At 31.9% G+C, this 14,974-nt stretch overlaps 2 protein-coding genes across 6 annotated transcripts in view; one reads left to right on the top strand and one right to left on the bottom strand.

Moving 5' to 3' along the window:
- LOC116850352 (heparan sulfate 2-O-sulfotransferase pipe) overlaps positions 1-3,790 on the bottom strand; it is a 150,623-nt gene extending 146,833 nt beyond the window's left edge. Inside the window, exon 1 of the mRNA XM_032828549.1 lies at positions 3,652-3,790. The gene's annotated coding sequence lies outside the window, so the exon portion shown is untranslated. The remainder of the gene's footprint in view (positions 1-3,651) is intronic.
- Positions 3,791-3,930: 140 nt separating this feature from the next.
- Positions 3,931-14,974, top strand: part of LOC116850350 (leucine-rich repeat-containing G-protein coupled receptor 4-like) — a 23,216-nt gene continuing 12,172 nt past the window's right edge. The window contains exons 1-4 of one of the 5 annotated variants that reach the window (XM_032828543.1): positions 12,804-12,969; positions 13,089-13,242; positions 13,556-13,887; positions 14,104-14,212. The gene's annotated coding sequence lies outside the window, so the exon portion shown is untranslated. The other 4 variants (XR_004379318.1, XM_032828542.1, XM_032828541.1 and 1 more) reach the window with 4 other exon arrangements.

Here is a 14,974-nt window from a genome sequence, read left to right as displayed (position 1 = left end):
CTCTCTCTCTCTCTCTCTCTCTCTCTCTCTCTCTCTCTCTCTCTCTCTCTCTCTTCCCTCCCTATCTCCATCACTCTCTTCTTCCTTGTCTGTCTTTCTCTCTCTCTTCTCTCTCCATTCCCAGTCACGAACATTAGAAATTAGCGGCACGAAGCTCAGCGCTCGGTGTAAGCAGGTAAAATTTATCTACGCTCGGGATGCGCAAGAATGCGTTGTGGGAAACCGCGCGCAAGATTGTCGGGTTGTGTCGCGCGATCGGGTGTCTCGATGCCGAGCTCTCTACGTGCGAAATACCGAACCAGCAATCTACACTTCTTAGCTTCTAGTATCTAGTCCACTCTCTCTCTCTCTCCCTCTCTCTCTTTCCCTTCCTCCCTCTCTCTCATTCCCTCCTTCCTCTCTATCTCTCCCCTCTTCTCTCTCTATTTATATTTATTATGTTAATTAATTAACATTAAACACACGTTATGATTACTTTTAAATTTTTTATATTGTATTATTTTTACTTCATTATTATTAATATTTTATAAACATATATAATAAGTATTATAATAAATGAAGTAATATGTTAATATTAAAATATTAATAATAAAAAATGTTAATAATAAAATATTATTTATAAACGATATTTTAATAATATATTTTTATAATAATAAGTAAATAATTTTTACAATAATAAATAAATAAGAATAATTAATAAAAATAATGACATTTATAAAGAAAAGTATATTAATATTCCTTTATTATTATTATTTCATACATAATAATTATGATTAATATTTATTATTAATTTTATATTTATTACTATTAATATCTATATTAATATTTTTCTTTTATTTATTATTAGACTCTGTTATTATGTTTATACTATTCATGTATATCATAACTATATTCACCATATCATAATAATCTATTACATATAACTATATTGCTTCTTCTTTATTACATTATAATGTTACAAAATGGTTAAACGCTTGAGAGACTATCTTGTTTCAAGACGCAAATAAATACATATTTCTTTCTTTAATGCGCGTATGCAAGTACGATAGTTCTATTCTTCACCTGCGAATATCTCGATGAATGTAGAGTATTTTTCTTGTCAGGAATCATGATACAACTAATGGTTATTCGGAAACATCTGAAATAATGTACTGCGTCGTTTAAAGCTAAGAGCGGTTAAATGATTTTCTATCCCAAGTAAGGGACGCAAGAATGGCTGCTTAGAGAAGATACTTATTTCAGGTATCTATACGCGGTAAATTTATCTATCTCCACGAAATGATGATAATAATGATGATGATTCCTCCGCCGTTCGAGGAAACAACGAGGCGCCATAGTAGTCGCTGCAGGACATCCTCCTCGTCGCAATGCAAATCTTGATTTTCTTCGCGAGAAGCGCGTTTCCGCGAATGCTTTCTTTAGAAAATAAATCTCTCACGTGATATGTGGCAATTTGTGTGCGAGAGTCTCATATGTCGTAACGGAACATTCTGCACATGATCACGTACACGTTAACACACAAGCTCACGGAATTAGATAATATTCTATACATGCGTGCCTCTAGAAAATATTGGCTATGCGTGCTGAATGTGCATAAAACAGTGCGCTTCCCGGTATCCCATCGTTCTTGGCCGTTCCGCGTCTCCAAATATGAGAACTATATAAGCAAATATTTCATTAAAAACTAGAAGAAAATGAAGACACTCAAGTTGAACCAACAAGTACCGTATATTTGATTCCACAACGGATATTTGATTAAACACTTTTTCTCAATGCAATCTAGAACGCAACCGATGCACAAGGGGCTAAATATTTTCTGCAGCATAATGAAAAATTTATCTTTTACTTTTTTTATTAAATATTTTATCGTAATATATGATACATATTTTCATTAAAATAAAGTAATTTTGGCTGAATAATATTCACGTATTACGGTATAAAAATAAATTTAATCTACCAAACAAAATCATATTTTTCCTTATAGATGTAATAAAACAACATAATTACACTTATTTCAGAATAATATACATGTATGCGATTTCTACTAAAGACAAGACATACCATGTATATTAGAATACTTCATTAAATATTTACAATAAAATAGTATTATATTAATATATTATATACGCGCGCGCACATGCACACGTACATACACACTAGTATTATGTTAGTACTACCATAAACTAGTATCAAATAATAAATACAGTTTTTTGGTAACTTTATTTTTTAAATTCTCAGAGGACCCTCCTTCGTCATTATAATACTTTAAAAAAAATGAAATAAAGTCGTATTTGAAATCGTATTTGCCGTACATCTTCCATAAATAGGACTATTTAATTTCACAATTTTAAGTTACTTTTTGTATATAATAGATATATACATTGAACTAAAGATAAAAAAGGTAATATTTTATTGGCTTTTACCGATATTGTTATATCATCCTGAAATCATCACTAAACGAGAATTATACAAAAAACTACGTGTTATTGAATTAAGTGTATATTTCGAAGAAGCATAAATTGAAGTCGGAAGATAAGTCGATAAAAATCTATTTTTATTTGAAATTTTATTTTGAGCAAATTTTTTATTGTATTCAGGAAAATGTTTGAATATAATATAAAATATATGTTTTAATCTAAGAAACAAATATATATCTTTATTTAAGAGCTTCCTAAATAAAATTTTAACCTAAGAAACAAATATATATCTTTATTTAAGAGCTTCCTAAATAAAATTTTAACCTAAGAAACAAATATATATCTTTATTTAAGAGCTTCCTAAATAAAATTTTAGTAAAATATGTCACCAATCAATGATACAATCAGTCGCAATGTTAGCAGAAAAATTGTGATTAATAGATCATATTTACTAACAACAAATTAAACTCTTCAGTATTGTAATAAAAGTTTTTTAGTATTATTTAGTAATTGATCTTTTTTTTGGAAACTCACAACTATATATTATGTGTATGCACTTTCATTTGGACCATTTATGAACGTTAATTCTGTTGTAGAGAGAGTGTGATTAAGTGCTTATGTGAGTGTGATTAAGAAATATTTTTGTCATGCTATGAATGGATCTTAACTTAATTAGTCTAATAAGACAACTTAACTTCTGGGAATTAGTCAGGAACAAATTCTCTCATTAGACCATCAGCTACGCTCCTAACTGCATCGAGAAAAGAATGTTCAAACCACTTGGACACTAAGTGTATAAACTTCTCCGTTCACAGTGACTGCCGGAACACAATATCAAACTATCTCCACAAGCCGCATAAGATTCTTAGCTTAGCAATAAAACTTTCACCGAGGAAAAGTTGCGTTTAATTTAGTTAAAAGATCTGTGGTTAAGAAGAGATACGATCGCGGTAAAGTACTCCATAGATCGTAATCGATTTACTAAGTAAACCAGAACGAGATGCTGCGGAAAGAAGTCTCTTTTGTCTTACTAAGGAGAAGGGAAAGACGAGAGAACCGCGTTCAACCAGAAAGCGGTTCGATGATCGAATACGGAATCGATACTAACAACAGCAATGGGATGCCTCGTAGAACGAAACCTGACGAAAACTAGTTGCTCAGGCCCGCGGGCATCAGTTCACACATAATGAATTGATTGAACTCGAGACAGACCGTTGAAATCCGTGCTGCTTACCTTTACGGATCTTCACAGCGAATACACGTCATCGCACATGTGTGACGTATTCTTCGTGCCTACAAATGATCGGCTCGAGGGATATAAGAAGCAGATTAACGTAGTCACTCAGGCAAGGTTCGTGCTCCTTCTTCTTCAGTACGATTCATTTCGTCGGCGCGTTCGCGGTATTTGCGTTATTCCTGCAACGATACGCGCAACGCGCGAATCTAAGAATCTTTACACGTACGACTGATTCGACGAGCCATAAACGACTGCAAGACCTGTTTTCACGATCGTGCTAAGGAATCCCACCAAGTGCGTTGTTCGCCAGGAATAGAAACGCCGCCAGTGTTTGTCTGTCCGCGCTCGGAGACGGGAGGAAGTAGCTAGGATCACCGGTGACTTCCCGTAGCTTTCGTGGCTTCGGCCAATTGATCGGTAAGTAGAACGTTATTCTCTTTTTACGCGGATGAAACGCGATCGTCGCTTTAACCAGGGCGCATTCATGACGCTTTAATTCCCAAGAGTGCTACTCTATTGAAAAATTTTTATTGAGATCTCAAATGCAATTTCAGAAAAATTTTCTATATAATATCTCAATTACATCATATCTCAATTGAGGTATCATATAAAAAATAGAAAAGCTTTCTTTATTATAAATATCACATTATAATAATTTGATATTTATAATATAATCTAAAAATTAAAAAAAGAAAGTTTTTTCTATTTTTTTATATATCTCAATTGAGACATCATTACTTTCTTCTTTCATATAATATTTCAATTGAAATATCATATGAAATAATTGAGATCTCATATGGGAAATTTTTCGGAAATTTCATATATTTGAGATCTCAATAGAAATTTTTTAGTAGAGTATACGAATTTAACGCGTACAGACATTAGAATGGATGCGTAGTAGATTCGTGAGTCATAAGCTTTACTTCATGTGCAATTTGCATAGTGGTCTGTGTTCTGAATGTAAAAGAAACTGGGACAGCTTCGCTCTACAGAATTTCAATGATGGAACAGTCAGTGGAAAAAATGTAATAACACTTTCATCTCAAAGAACTTCAAAACCGACTCAAGTAGGAATTTCCTACTGACATCAAAGTGGCCCAGTACCGATTTATGGTAGACGTTACTGACATACCAGATGCCAGTACGGATTTAGTATTGGTATGATACTGAAATGATAGAAAAGGGTCAGTATCGAAAAACAGTATTGTCACAATACCGAAAATCAGTCACTGTACCAATATAAAAAAAGTATCGATTTCTAGCACTGGAGAAGTACCTCTATTCCCAATACTGGGTCAGCATCGATTCCTAGTAATTTTTATTATTTGTGCAATTGTTAATATCACAACTATATAATACGGAAAGAAAGATCAGACCATAGTCGGGCTGCTGCTCTCTTGTTTGTACCTATACATGTCTATTTTTAATAGTCATATGAGGAAAAAAACTTCGAGGCGACGGCTGGAATCGAACTCGAGTCTTTCGCTTGTCAGTCAAGCGTTCTTACCACTGAGCTATCTAGGTTTTGTGTTAGTGATCTCTTCCGTTTTCGCATAAAGGACATTGGTATCGTTCATTTTTCGGTACCGACACAATACTGACCCAATATCTTCTATTGGCAGATTGTATACGATTCTTACTTGGTATCTAGTACTGATTTTACGAACAAGGCCAGTAATACAACTTTTTAAATACTGGGCTAGTACCGAAAACGACAAACATTTTTTGATAACGTCTCAATACACGTACGGTACGATTATCCAGTACTCAACCTTAGTACGGAGCCAGTACCAATAATACAGCTTTTTTTATATTAGGCCCAGTATTGAGTCAGTACCAAAACCGACAAAACTTACACGATTCCTACTTAGGGATATTTGATATCGATATTTGATAGAACAATGTAGTCTCTGAAAACCAATTACTCGAAACCAATTTTTTTATTAGGTACGAGATGCGTTGCAAAACTTAAAGATATAGAAGTGTTATAATTCTTCTGACCGAACTTTTTAATCAGTTGTTAGGATCGATACGACTGCACAGAGGTAATGAAGACAACCTTTCTTTATAATTCTATTCCTATTATAATCTTATAAACTGTAAATCTCTTGTTATAACCGAAATATGAACATGTTGCATAATAGCCAACTTGGTACTATAATAGATTTATATGCAACCAATAAGAGAAAAAGGTTAGAAAAGTCGATTTAAAAGAAAACAATACAATTTGTTCTATATTTATATCAATTTGTAATTATTACTTATTAATATTTATTCTGTAAAATCAACCCTTATATCAATAAGATCTTTTTACACTAATGACATTCAATAATTTGTAAAAGCGCTATTGAAATGATGCATAATGTCTTAATGTAATAGCATTTATTATTTATCTCTGTACTTAAAGTTACAATAATTAAGTAAATGAAGATATCGTAAATTTCCAAAAACTAAAAGTATATTTATTATTTAAATAATCTTAAAGTATTGTAATAATTGTAATTTTTAAATAATAGATATAATAAATAGTAATGTTATGTAATGCTAAATTATTTAGAATTACATTTAAATAATTTGAAATACATTGTTCTAAATATATAAAATATAAAAATATTTTGTTTTACGTAGTAGACATTTGCGTTAGTATTGTCATTACAATAGTAATGTGTTTAGATTATTTTAAAATTAGTTAAATAAAATTAAGTTTAAAAATATGTAAATTTATTTGAAATAATATAAATATGATCTCGTTTTAAATATCTGTATAAAAGATAAAATCATATGGCAATATGACATTTAGATAATTTCCAGATAATATTATTTTTAAGGCCACTTATATAAAAATAGTTATGAAAAAAGATGCAATTAAAAAGAGATATAAAAATATATTTATATTTTAATTGATAACCCTTTATTACACAAAACAAAATTTTTACAAGTACTACCCAATAAACGATTTCTATACGAAGAATATTAATTTATTATCCTGTTTATGTAGACAAATCCTAATATAATTTCAACTTAATGCAGTTTGATATATATAGTACTAACGTAAACGTCTACTACGTAAAACAAAATATTTTTATATTTTATTTATTTATATATTATTAAAATATATATTTTTTATATATTAACTTTATTTTTTATTATTATTTATTTTTATATATTTTTTATATATTTTTTATATATTTATTATATATTTTTTACGATATATTTCAAATTATTTAAATGTCATTCTAAATAATTTGGTAACGATAATATACATTTTTCTATTTAAAATGTAGATGGAGATAATATATATTTTATAGATAATTAATTATCTAGATAAATATAAGATGATTAGGATGTAATTTTTCACTTGTACAAGCTGCGTTCAGGGAGACACTATTTGGCGCTATGAACGTGTTCTATCCTTGTTACTTACTAAAAATTGAACAAGGACAGAACACGTTTTTAACGCTAAATAACGCATCTCCTCGAACGCAGCTATAATCATATAATTTTATCTAGATAAGAGCAATCTCACTAATAATCTCACTAATAATAAGATATTCGCTGTTATTCTGTATTTAATACATATATATTTAGGCGATTTTTTTCTTTATTTATAATCTTTAACAACCCAAGTAGGAATCGTATACATTTCGCCAGTATGGAAAAATAGCCCAATACTGGGTCAATATCGAAAAATACCGGATGTCCGGTTTTGATACTGGCTCAGTACTGGACTTAATATAAAAAAAACTATATTATTGGTACTAGCTCCGTACTAAGGTTAGGTACTGGATAGTCATATTGTACGTATATACTTGGGTATTACCGAAAAGCGTTTGTCGTTTTTCGGTACTGACCCAGTATTAAAAAAGCTGTATTATTGGTACTGGTCCTGTTCTTAGAATCAGTATTGGATATCCAAATAAGAATCGTATACAATCTCCCGTGTGGAAATTTTGACTCGGAATTGTCTAGATACGAACCAGTTTTCCTAGACACTATCTAGCGTCTATACAGACTGCGTTGCGAAATTCACTGCCAGTACTGAAATTCTATAGTATACATAACATGAACTATAGATTTTCAGTACTGACAGTGAATTTCGGAACGCAGCCACAGTAAATTTGTCTAGTTCTATATGCAACCTTGTGAAATTTACCTCTTATCCAGTAAAACTATCCAAACACTAGATAGCACTTTTCTGCGCCGTTACCCATATAGGGTTTTACGATCTGCCCAGTAATGGGCCAGTACTGGTTGCCAGACTTGCAGTGCTGGCGCAACGCTCGTAAAAGCTACCGGTATAACACTGGCAACACAATGGCTTCTACCTGGATGGTAACCTGGGTCCATGGCTCGTGCCAAATCTGGCCCAACACTGGTCATCGACATCAGTCCAGTGTTGGGTGTCAATGTCCATCCGAAACTAACTACTGACATCGGCCCAATGTTGCATACTAGTATTAGTCCGACACTGCTCAGACAGCATAAAAAAATATTTATATACATGTTTTTTCTTTTTTTTTAATTTTTCTTAAATTTTCCACATTATTGTTTTACACGCTACTTAATTCAATTTAAATTGTACTTCGAAAATTTGCTTACCATTGCTGAAGATTTGAACCTAGCACCTCTGGTTCTTAAAGTCGTTTACCTTACCTACTGCACCACTGTCACTTTGACTGAAAAATGCTTTGTATTGTATACATATGGTATATATCCATGCACGAAAACAAAAAAAAGTATATTTAAGAAATATTTATTTATTTTAAAAGTAAGTAAAATACAAATAAATCATTTTGTAAATTTAAATAAATTGCTTTCTGATAAGAAACTTTAATTTGAAACATAAAAAAGATACTTTTAATATTAGAAAATAATTTATTTAAGTTTATAAAATTATTTACTTGTATTTTAGTTACTTTTAAAACAAGCAAATATTTATTAAAACGCAGTTTTAAAAAAAACTAATTTTCTTCTTAAAGGAAATCATTTGCTTAATTTTATATATAGATATTTTAAATCAAAGAAATAATTTTTTTCTCTAGAAATTCATAATTTTACAGCTCATTTTACAAATTTAAAAAATATTACTTTATATCTATCATATGTTTTGTAAAATTTAACAAATATCTTTTCCAGTTAAGAAATTATTAATAAATATAATTTCAGTTTAAGAAATTATATTTAGCAAAATATATTTCTATAATTTAAAGAATTTCTTTTCAGTGTACATTATCAATTTAAACTTCGATTTCTTACTTCCTCATTAATTTAATAATTTTCATATTTCTTCATTAATTTAATAATTATAAATAATTACATTCATTTTTCATGTGTAATATTTATAGAAATATTTATACACACACACACACACACACACACACACACAAAATATTACTACAAATATTTATTTTTTTTTACAATAAATATTATATAAAATATTTAGTCTATATTTTCATAATATTTTGAGTAAAGATTTTTATACTTTTTCCTTTATGTGTGTGTATATAAAATATTTATAAAATATTTATATAATATTTTTAAAAAATAATTCAAAATAAATATTTATAAATACTTATCATAAATATTGTGTGCTGTCTGGGTGGCCGCTAGCATTTACTCGACACTAGTAAACTTACAACACATATTCTTTAGAAACTTTTTAGACAAAAGTAATGCGGTTTTTTGTAAAAAATAAAATGGACTAAAAAGTTTTTTACTGTTTGCAATAGTTACAGAGATAGCAAAAAAAGCATGAAACTTTGAGGGATAGTTTCACCCTTTAGGGCTATCGCACACAAATTGACATAACTGCATATGCATAGCATAAGACCGTATGTACCAATGAGCATCGAGTATTAAGTCGCTATATTGGTGTTCGATGCTTAATATTCGATGCTCATTGGTCCATACGATCTTATGCTATGCATATGCAGTTATGTCAATTTGTGTGCGATAGCCCTTAAACCTGAGCCATTGCCGATAAAAATATGGGTCTCTTATTTTTGGCCATTCTATAAATATAAGTTTCATCGAAATCGGAGACATGCACTTCGCAAATGTTCCTTGTTAGTCTAATAAGGTATGAGTAAATACCTTATTAAAGGTAAAAGTACCATAACCCGGACATGTATCTAAACCTAGATATTGGTTACGTTCAGAAAACATAGCTGATCAGTGAGCGGTCAGTGATTATTGGTCCTTACTGTTAGATCCCTAACTTTAGACCAATTACGTTGACTAATTACTCAACAGTTGTGTAATCGTTGTGTCTCCTGAACGCAACCATTGTTATTATGGCTAACAGAACTCTGGTTCATAATTGGCCACCGTACGTTGGGCAAGTACCAACATTCATTATAATGTCAGACTATTCAGTGGCCAATTATCAACTAGTGCTGGCTAACAGAACTATAATTCAGAATTGGCTGCCATACGTTTGCCAAGCATCAGCGCTCGTTATAACGCCAGACTTCAATGACCAAACATCGAACAGTATTGGCCGAGTACTAGTTGACAGAAGTCTGGTTTATAGTTAGTCGCCGTATGTTGGCCAAGCGTCGGCGCTCGTTATAACGCCAAACTTCAGTGATCAAGCATTAACCAGTACTAGCCGAGTACTGGCTGACAGAACTCTGGTTCATAATTGGTCGCCGTACATTGACCAAGCGTCGGCGCTCGTTATAACCCCAAACTTCAATGGCCAAGCATCGACCAGTATTAGCCCAGTACTGGTTGATAGACTCCAACTGCCAGATAAGTGCCATACCCAGCGAGAAAGGTTACGTCGATTCGACGTCTATATGAAACGTCTATCTACCATCTACGTCTAATCTACATTAAGATCTATATCGATCTAAAAACGGTCCACATTTAGATGTCTAATAGACCGACATTTCGACGTCTTATAGTTGTCTAATAGACCGTCATTTCGACGTCTTTTCGACGTCGATCAATAAGTCATCGATCATTTCTCACTAGATTGTTTCATAAAAATAACTAATTCCTAATTTTCTTTATGTCTTATAAACTGCTAGAAACCGAAGATTGACAATCACACGCTAAAACTTTCGCGAATCCTGCCTGGAAAATTTCGAATTCGAAGTGGCACCCATCCATCCTGACTGCGTTGCTTAACCTAACGATCGAGCAGCACGCGGTGTTCCAATGACTCCAATGATGTTCTTACAATTTATGCTTATAAAATGTATACTTATAGTGTTCACAGTATATTATAACGTACCTAGCAAATACACACGTTGATTCGCCTGTCTATTTTATTTCTATCTATCTATTTTATTTTATCTATCTATCTATTCTATTTTATCTCTAAAGTTTATGTAGTTATTTGCAAAATGACTTTGATCATTCCTTCCAGTTTAATGTTTTTCGAGTAATCTGACATTTCTATCTTTGTAATACTATAATTGAATCGGAAATCTAAAAAAAAAACTGACGTTTCCACTTAGAATACATTTTTTATGCAAAACGTGCGCGATCTAGGTGAGAAATGATTTATTTATCGACGTCGAAAAGGGGAGCGGTGCACTTGGACACGGGCAATTTGGACACAACCAATCACAGCACCGTGTGATTAGAGACATTTGTAGGGTCCCTTGGAACAGCGACTTATGATTGGACTGCGTCCAATTGCCCCGTGCCCAACTGATATACACTCCGTCGAAAAGATGTCGAATCAACGTCGAAATCGTTAAATACACGTCGATTCGACGTCTTTTTGAAGTCATTTCTTACTGGGATATTAGACGTCGATTCAATACCGAATAGACATCTAGAGAGATTGTAAATAATCGACAAAATAAAATTCCGAAATTTTATTGAAAACTCTCTTTTAATGGTCAATATATTATGAATGGATTCTAAAACATTAGAATTTACTCAAAATAGAAGACGTCTAAATTGCCACTTTTCTAGACGTGCATTTAGACTAGACGTAACTTAGACTTCTGCGACGTCGGTTAAACGCCGAATCGACGTCTACGTTCTCGCTGGGTAGTTCCGGCAAAACGTTGGGTTCGTTGTAAGCAAACCCTATATGGGTAGCTAGAAGCAGGCATACTTTCTATTCAGTGCTTTCAAATCGGAATAATGGGAAATAAAAAAACAAACTATTTATAAAATAGATTGAGGAAAGTATTATTAATGAAGTATTATTTTATCTAAATAACAAAAAAAACATTTTATATTTTGTGTCGTTTCATTTATTCGTGAGATTCGTGGATTCGATCCTATGTCAGACGGTCACCATCTTTAGATGATTATATGCTGTTCAATGTCTAAACGTCAACGATCGTACGGAAAGTAATGATGACAATGCGCTGTAACAACATATTAATGGATTATATTTACAATATCAAGCGACACGATAGTGTCGCGAAGCCAAGTGCAAGCGCGAACGGCCGTGTATACTTACGCCGCGACACTAGTTGATAGCACACCAGATTTCTTGTTTGACCATAACGGTTGAACAGATGAGATTCTAGATAGGCTCAATCGATTCTTTGGGTTTACATTAGTTAATAAGACTGTCTTTACTTTTACTCTACGTTCTCTAGAAGCTGAGATATTTTAGCTCAAAGTCCGAAATCGCTAAATTTTACGATTAAGGAATTCGTCGTCTGAGAAAATGTCCAGTTTGACGTATTTGTCGCCAGAGGCGCTACGGCTCAGATCAGCTTGGGATGTTCGGAAACTCGGTATGAGTCTGTTCTTTGTAGCTGCACTGCTGAACTGGTGCAATAAGTTAGAACAAGATAAAATATACTTTCTCACTTTAACTTATTGCACCAGTTCAATAGTGCAGCTAAAAAGAACAAACCAAGTAGTGTTTACATGGCAATTATTCAGTTTAGTGACTTCACCTCCGATTTCGATGAAAGTAGGCTCAAGCGATGCGATTTTATTAAAGAAACAACTTTTTTATTTGACAAAATCGTCGGTCTCTACTACAAAGCGAGATATTAATGAACAAAGTGGAGGGCGCATTAGGTTAAAAAATCTGTTATACCGTCTATCTCTAGCTGTGTGACTGGGGGGCTTTACCTTCCCCAGACCCCCCGCACTGCGGCGGGATAGGGGCCGCAATCTCTTGTGCTTAAGCTAAAGAGTGAATTTCTCACAAAAGATTGCGGCCACCACCCCGCAGCGGTGCGGGGGGTCTGGGGGGCGAAGTTCCCTAGTCACAGCTATGACAGATTTCCTAACCTAACGCGCCGTCCACTTTGTTGGCTCACATCTCGCTACTTGGTGCAGAACGACAATTTTGTCAGACGAAAAAGTTGTTTCTCGTGCAAAAACGTAAGCTTATTTTTATCGAAATCGGAGGTGAGGTCACTAAACTGAATAATTATCACATATAATGATAATAACAACGAGATCTTGTTACACACATACACACACACAACTGTGATAAGAAGATTGAGGAAGATTGAAGATTTTCAAAAAATCTAAGGTGAAGGCGTTATACTGCATATTTACCAAAGTTAGCTGTCAAGAATTACAAGATTTTTACCATTAGTTGTACGTATTAGCTGTTACGAAGAAGTTGTCAATATTAAAGAAACTATTAACGTAAGTGGGAAAGAATTACTTTACACACATAATATTTATATAAAATAACATTTATATGTTTGATATGTTATGTTTATAGAATGCATATTTTGATTAGAGCAGTCTATATGACAGATGCTATAATTAACAGTTAAAATAATTAATTGTAACACTACTTATTAGATACATTTGTGATTTATTTATTTATTGTGTTCACATTTAATACTATAAAAGTTCTTTGCGATAAAGGATATTAGGATAATTGTGTAGTGAAAGATTCAACTATGAAGTATTTCTATGTGCCAGTATAGTGATTAATAATCATTTTTTACAGTTGAGAAATTGAAACATGATATGATACCCATTTTCCTGGAAACAGATTAGAGTTGTATCAAATCAAGAATTCATATACTGAAAACAATACAAAAAGTGCATAGAGATTAAAAAAAAAAGTAAAAATTTATATTATACATATATATATAATTATTATTATGTAGACAATATTATGTAATTAAACAATATTAGCTTTTAAGTGTTGATGTTCCTACATAAACGTTATTCATTGTTTTGTTTTTCGCATTAAAATCAATTTATCATCATCATCAATTGAAGAATAAAACCTGCAAGGTGAAAAAAATAAGCGAGATAAAGATGGAAAATAGAAAGGTAAATAAGGAATGAACAAATATCAGATAAGTAACTAATATTCTCATAAAATAGGCAATTTATATATGTGCGCATTGTAATTGTAAATGTTGATGTACCAATTTATTCTTTTGATTAACTTTTTTGTTCCAAAAGAATCGGTCTAACAACATTTACAATTACAGTGCGTATAGTCGGTCAATTAAAGGTTGTCACAACTTTTGTAATGCATTTTAGAACATACCATTAGTTCCTGAGATGTGAGAATCTCTGCTGACACACACAGATAAAGCTGCGAGTGACAGTCCGTCTGCATATTATGTCAAAAAGTTAATCTATATAAAAGGTTAATTACATTAAGAGGTTAATTTACGGTATTACACTACGGTATTATATTTATATTATTTAATGTTGCTTATGTTGTGATATTTTCAGAGAAGAGATCAGGATTATACAAAAAGAAGTGATATCCGTACAAAAATTACCTTTTTAAAAAAAAGGTAAAAAAAGAATCCAAATGCACGCGCTTTGTTTCACTTTGAAAAAATATTATGAAAAAAGTTATTGACAAAATTCTTACAAAAAGAAATGATATCAAACGGTTTACGCCAAGTGAAATTAATTTCATACACAATAAATATTATTATAACTACTTTGCATATATGAACACTACATCTAGTGATTTTATTTTCTGATAATTATGAAAAAATAGTTTTTAAAAGCTTATTTAGTAAACATACAAAAGTAAAAATTTTGGGAAAGGTTAAATAAACTGTCACACGCATATAGAAAATATTTGGCGTACCAAGGTAAAATTTCACACGCATACACAAAACACTTGACATGCCTATTTTTTTTAATGTTACTCGTACAATATACTCCAAAGATTAAAAGTATTAATGTGATCACTTTTAGCACGCCAAGTGTTTTGTGTGTGCGTGTGAAATTTTACCTTGGTACGCCAAATATTTTCTATATGCGTGTGACATTTTATTTAACCTTTCCCAAAATTTTTACTTTTGTATGTTTACTAAATAAGCTTTTAAAAACTATTTCTTCATAATTATCAGAAAATAAAATCACCAGATGTAGTGTTCATATATGCAAA

This window comes from Odontomachus brunneus, unplaced genomic scaffold, assembly GCF_010583005.1.
Source record: "Odontomachus brunneus isolate Ranch 3 - 2012 unplaced genomic scaffold, Obru_v1 Obru_scaffold_143, whole genome shotgun sequence".
NCBI classification, from domain to species: Eukaryota; Metazoa; Arthropoda; class Insecta; order Hymenoptera; family Formicidae; genus Odontomachus; species Odontomachus brunneus.
This window is presented reverse-complemented; position numbering and strand designations above follow the sequence as displayed.